This window comes from Heteronotia binoei, chromosome 7, assembly GCF_032191835.1.
Source record: "Heteronotia binoei isolate CCM8104 ecotype False Entrance Well chromosome 7, APGP_CSIRO_Hbin_v1, whole genome shotgun sequence".
Taxonomy (NCBI): Eukaryota; Metazoa; Chordata; class Lepidosauria; order Squamata; family Gekkonidae; genus Heteronotia; species Heteronotia binoei.
In genome coordinates, this window is record NC_083229.1 from 87,843,348 (window position 1) to 87,850,019 (window position 6,672).

Consider the following 6,672-nt stretch of genomic DNA (forward strand, 5'->3'; position numbering starts at 1 on the left):
ATTGGCCGCCACAGATGATTTGCACAATGTTAGAGGCTTCTTCTTGGCTAATTTAGCCTCAGTTTAAGGGTTATGTAGAGCAAGGTTGGGTACACCTTGCACTCTGAAGGATTGTGGCACCACAGCCCTAACCACACTGTGGCTTCACAGATCCTACTCTCTTATTTTCTTAGCATCTTCCATTCCATTGGACAAGCAACCAAAAGGGGGGTGGATTAAGGGAGGAGAGAAGAAATTGCTCCAAATTTGTCGCACTTGGTGTAGCAATTTTGTGCGTCTTGCCTATTTTGCATCACCCAAGCAAACTTGTAAAGAGTGGCAAGGGTGAAAGACTGAAACCATTCCTTACTTTGACATGTATTTTATTCAAATGTCTTTATAAGTAGATTTTATACAACTGTCTAAAGCAATATCATATGGATGTTGTTTATTTATAGTGTTTTTTAATGAATCTAAGCATATCTACTCCTAACTGTGGCTTGTATTTAATTCCATATGAAATATAATTTGGGAAGACCTTCATGTCTTATAGACAGTGCACCAAAGACTCCTTCCACAAACCTGGTGTATTCCATTTCACAGCACTGCAAAGCTTTAACAAGATGGCTGCAGATTTTTATTCAAAGGAAGAAGCTGACTCCCCAGAGGTTTGAGGAGGTGAGGGGCCTCAGACAGGTACAATGCCATAGACTCCATCAAAGCAGCCATTTATTCAAGGGGAACTAGGGTTACCATTCTCTAGGTGAGAGCTAGACATCACCTGGAATTAGCTGCTCTCCAGATGGCAGAAATCAGTTCCCTGGAGAAAGTGGCTGCTTTGGAGGGTGGATCCTATGGTATTATACCCTGCTGAGGTTGCTTCCCTCTCCAAACCTTGCCCTTCCAAGGCTCAGCTCCCAGATCTCCAGGAATTTCCCAGCTTGGAGCTGGCAACTCAAAGGAGAACTTATCACTGTAGCTGGGAGATCCATTGTGATTCTAAGAGATCAAGTTGGTAACCCTTGAAGGAAAGAAGAAAGCAGGAAAAGGGGAGCAGCAGCTGTGGGGGCTTGCAGGAAAGGGAAAGAGGAAATAATGGGAGAGCGGGAAATAAGATTTCTTGTGGGTTCCACTTGTGAAAATATATTGTATGTATAGGGATATTCAAGGGTCACATTGTGACAAAAGAGAACTGAAGAAGCCAAAATAATAATTGATACATATATTTTGATTTCAGTGGCTGACTTTTTAAAATGGAGCCTTAATAACTACAACTTACTTTGCTCAAGTAACCAGTACACCGGAAGACTTGGTAATGAGTTTGGTGGATTACAAATTGTGCAGGCTTGCTTCAGAGGCTAGTAAAATGTACCACCACCTAATACAGTATGTCCTACAGCACTTGAATGCACTGTAGTTGCATGAAAATATGGGACTGATGAACCTCTGCTGTGTATTATTTATATAGGGCATATGAAACTGATTACTAAAAAGGTGACTGATGGCTGATAGAAACAGATTACTGGATTGTGTTATATAGTCCAGAAAGCATTACATGACCATTCCCAGCTGTGGAACCAACACTGGGTAAAAGCATCTGCCATGTTAAATTATATTACAAAAGGAAGACTTAAAGAAGTCCCTAACCAACCCCTCCTCCCAAGAAATGTTAAAAGTCTGGGGAATTTGTTTTGTTTGTTTTTATGAACATTGATTGCTTTCTTCCTTCCAGGAAACAGAGGGTAAACATAGTACAAACTTGTCCTGGCACACTGACTGCCTTCTAGCTCTTGCTTTTCAAAAGCATCTGTTATCAACTTTGCTTGGGCAGTAAGTGGATTTCTCGAAAGATTCCCTGCTATCTATAATTCATGACCTTTAAACGCATAGGCACTACTGTTGCATTAGTCACTGGAAACTTTCATAACATTCATACCTGTCAATATTGTCAAAGGATTCCAAAATAATAAAATATTGCAGTATCTTCCTGTTAATAATTAACAGCATCCAATTTTATTAATAATTTGCAGAATGTATAATGTTATTTGGTCAGCTTATACCAATGTGTAAGTTGCTAGATGAATATATTTTTACTTCAAATAAGGTTGATCCATTGCATATGTAGAATACCTTACTTTTATATAAGAAAAGATCTGCTGGATGAGAAATTCCATTTTCCACCCACCCACTTGACTGGGAGCATTTTTGAATTGAAGTAACATGAACAAAACCACAGCTTCTGGGAAATTTCTTTAATTACGCTGAGAATCTCTGATGTGTAATGTTCTAGAACCATGGCTGATACAGCTGGAATGATGGGTACGGTTTAACCTTTTGTGCTACTGCTGCAGTCATTTGTGGCCAAACTAATGCTTCTCGGGCTCTTTTTCTTGCATTTCTCAGTTCCTAAATGCCCTTCATGTTTGTTTTTGCAAACATCTCTTTTATAACAATTAAGGGAACACAATACTGACACCCTGGAAAAGCAATATATCACTGTGAGCTCAGCTTACAATATGAACTTAGAATTCTTTTTTGTTGGCCATCCTGCAGAGACAGCTCTGTGAATGACTTAACCTGTGGCCTCTCTCAATTCAGGGCATGCTTTTACTAGGAAGTTTTTGAACAGCATATTGAAATGTACAGTATCTTTGCCCATCCTGCTAATACTTCTGCATGCTCTAAATAATGCATCAGTTACCATTACATCTCCTCTAAGTAAATATTCTAGGGAAATATTTTAGGATTGGAACTGTGTGGGGGAGGGGGAGAGAACATCTATCCACATTCTTTTGCAGTGGCGACTAGAGTTTTATGATTGTGTCAATCACTGTTGGCATCCCATAGATAAAGGTGTGAATCTTTTTGCATCCATAATTAAGCTTCTTTTTCTATTTTCCCATAATTGTATTTGGAGTCCTAGAGGCAAATCATACAGGTCTCCAGTGATTTCCATATCCTTGCAATAATGCAACTCCCACCCTGACCTGGATAGCCCAGCCTAGCCAAATCTCATCAGATCTCAGAAGCTAAGCAGGGTCAGCCTTGGCCAGTATTTGGAAGGGCAACTTTCAAGGAATACCAGGGACATGACGCAGAGTCAGGCAATGGCAAACCACCTCTAAAATGTTTCTTGCCTTAAAAACAAGGCTAACTCACCACCTAGTGGTGCATAATGCTAAAAGATCTAGAACTTTTTGCTGCTAAACAATCTTAGGATCTCCTGACTATACTATACACACTACTATATGACAATTATTAATTATTATTAATGCAACTCCAGTGTCTACTATAGAGGTATCAGGTGGATGCCTTTGTTTTCTGTCAGCAAAATAAAGCGGAACAGCAGCTTCCTTGATCAGTTTCTTTAAAACCATCCTATCCATTTTTATACTACTGATGAATAGCAGAAAAGGACACATACTTAATAACCTACTTGCATGCAAGGGTGTGTTGAAAAAAATGTAAGTATAAGTCACGCCCAGCTTTTTGGGTTAGATCAGGATAAGGACTAGCTGGTTAAGCCTTAGGCATGTGTAATATTCATTAATACTCTATGCCAAGAACTCTCAAAACAATGGATGCCATACATATCTCAGCTTGTTTCTGGAGAAGATTATGCTGTAGGGCAGCTTCTCAGTATGTTGCTTCAAAATCTTATGTTCTTCCTCTGTGTCACATGATACTCAAAAATATTATATAAATGGTACATTTAACAGTAGTTAAATTCATACTTGTCACATGCTACAGTATATTTAATAGGGAAGATATTTTTAAGTTAACTTCTGAATTGGATATAAACAGCAGTACTCAAAAATTGAGCTGAATATACTAACATGATTGTCCATACTATAAAGGCCAGATTTCATGTTGTGTTATATTACATTGAAGATCGCTGACCAGATCTCCCAGTGTTTGACACTAAAAACCAGCTGAGAGAGGGCTTGATTCAGATTGATTGATGACTCTTTTGCCCTGCACTCTTTCCCTTGATCAAAACTGTTTCCCATTTCCAGAGATCCTGCCGATCTTCTTTTCCTGCCTGGTTGAAAGTGCATCATTATATGCTCATCTCTGAACTTTTATGATCAACTTCTATTCTTGATTAATGACAGCACTCTTGACTAATGCTTTTGCTGTAGCTTGTCTTACACTGGTCCAAAAACCCAATTTCTAGTGGCACAGCACAAATACAGACTGCTTTCTGTAATTGGGAAACTATATGCAAGCTCCCAGGAGGAAAGGTGACAGGTTTAACCCAATCTGGTCAGATCTCGGAACCTAAGCAGGGTCAATATTTGAAAGGAAGATCATCAGAAAGGAAGATTCTGCAGAGGAAGGCTATGGCAAACCACCTCTGCTTTTCATTTGCCTTGAAAGCCTCTTGCTGGGGTTGCATTGAGGCAGCTGCAACTTGATGGCACTTTACGTGTGCACACAAACACAACCTTTACATGAAGATGGGGCTAGATGGCACTAAAGTTCTGAGTAAAGAGCAAAACAGCTTCAGCCCAGGTCACTCTTCCTTACAGCATTGTTCTGTGTTGGCACATCTAGTAAAGAAAGACAGGGATCTAATCAGATTTTTTGCAGCTTTTATTGATCTGAAATCAGCTTTTATTTCAAGAGAATGCCTCTGGACAGAGTCTGCAAAGTCCTCCCCAGAAAACAGATTGCTATTGTCACGGGCTGAGGCCGGGTCAGGCAAAGTCCAGGGGCAGTCCAAGGTCTGTAGCTGGTGAGGAAAGAGGATCCAAGGCGCCAAAACCGAATCACAGTCCAGGTATCGCAGGTCAGGGGGTCCAGAAGTCAAAGCCAAAGTCAGGGAGTCCAGAAGCCAAAGTCAAAAGCCGAAGTGGATGCTAGAACGTCAGGTAAGTGACTAGTTGCTTCCACAAAGCCTCCTCCCAAAGCCCACAGCTATATAGCCCTCTGCTGGCTATTGCCCATTTGGGCTAATTGCTGGCTCAGAGAGGCAGCCAGGATCCTGCTGAGACTCAAGCATCCTCACTCCTAGAAGGGCCAGAATCCTTTCAAAACTCAGGGCTCAGGGAGCGTCTTGCTCGTGAGCGTGCCGCCCTCTTCCGATCCCTGAGGTCCTGACGAAGGCGGTCACGCACACGAGCCACCCAAGAGGGCGAGGCAGGTGGGCTTGGATCTTCTCCAGCAGGAGGCAGGGGCACTGGTGCAGGTGGCAGGGGCACAGTTTCTTCTGCAGGCTCAGCTTCTTCTGCAGGGTCCCCAGCACCCATGACACTATCCCCCCCAGGGCCCCCCTCCGTCGAGGGGCCTGGGAGGTCGGGATGGTCATTGTGGAACCGTTGCACCAAGTCCGGGGCATGAAGATTGTCCATGGGCTCCCAAGACCGGTCTTCCGGGCCGTATCCCTCCCAGTCCACAAGGTACTGGAGGCCTCCACGATGGTACCGGGAGTCCAGGATCTGGCACACCTCATATTCTTCTTCGTCATCCACCAGCACCGGTGGTGGCGGCAGTGGGGAAGGAGGCCGAGCTGGGTCGGAGGGTGCAGCTGGAACAAGGAGGGAGCAATGAAACACAGGGTGAATGCGGAGGTGGGGTGGCAACTGGAGCCTGAAGGCGACGGGGTTTATTTGTTCCATGACGGGGTAGGGTCCAATGAACCGTGCATCCAGCTTGTGAGACCAACCAGGCCAGCGCAGGTAGCGAGTCGAGAGCCACACATGATCCCCCGGCTGCACTGGAGGGCCTTCTTGCCTCTTCCGGTCCGCAGCCCGTTTATATGCCTCCTTGGCCCGCTGTAGCTGCTCTCGGAGCAAGTCTTGGCTGGCGCGGAGTTCTTGCAGGTAGGCATCGACGGCAGGGACATTCATGGGTGGCAGGATCGCCGGGAAGAACCGAGGGTGGTACCCATAGGTTGCAGCAAACGGGGTCATTTGGATGGATGAATGGACCGCGTTGTTGTATGCAAACTCCGCTAGGGACAACAGAGTGGCCCAGTTATCCTGCTGGTAACACGTGTAACAGCGGAGATATTGCTCTAGCGTGGCATTGGTGCGCTCTGTCTGACCATCTGTCTGTGGGTGGTAGGCTGAGGACAGGTGCACTCGAGTCCCCAGGCTGGAATGGAGGGCTTGCCAGAACCGAGAGGAGAACTGGGGGCCCCGATCTGAGATCAGGTGGGCTGGGAGTCCGTGCAGACGAAAGATGTGTTGCAGGTAGAGCTGGGCCGTCTCCTGAGCTGTGGGAAATTTCGGGCACGGAATGAAGTGGGCCATCTTGGTAAATAGGTCGACGACCACCAAGATACAAGTCTGACCCTTGGATCGCAGAAGTTCTGTGATGAAGTCCATCGAGATGGTATCCCAGGGTCCTGAGGATGTGGGCAAGGGCTGTAGCAACCCTGAGGGTTTGGCTGGGATGTCTTTGGCCCGTTGGCAGATGTCACAGGAGTTGACATAACGGGCAACATCGGAGCGAACTCGTGGCCACCAGAATTCCCTTGTCAGCAAGTGGGTGGTCTTATGCTGTCCAAAGTGCCCGGCGGGTAACGAGTCGTGGGTCATGCGTAGCACTTCTGCCCGCAAGGGCCTGGGCGGCACATAGAGGCATTCGCAGTGTAGCAAGAGGCCGCCTCGAGTCGTGAACTCGCCTGTTGAGTCATCTTGGAGTGCCTGGAGGTGTTGCTGGACCCAGGGATCATTGGCCTGGCTA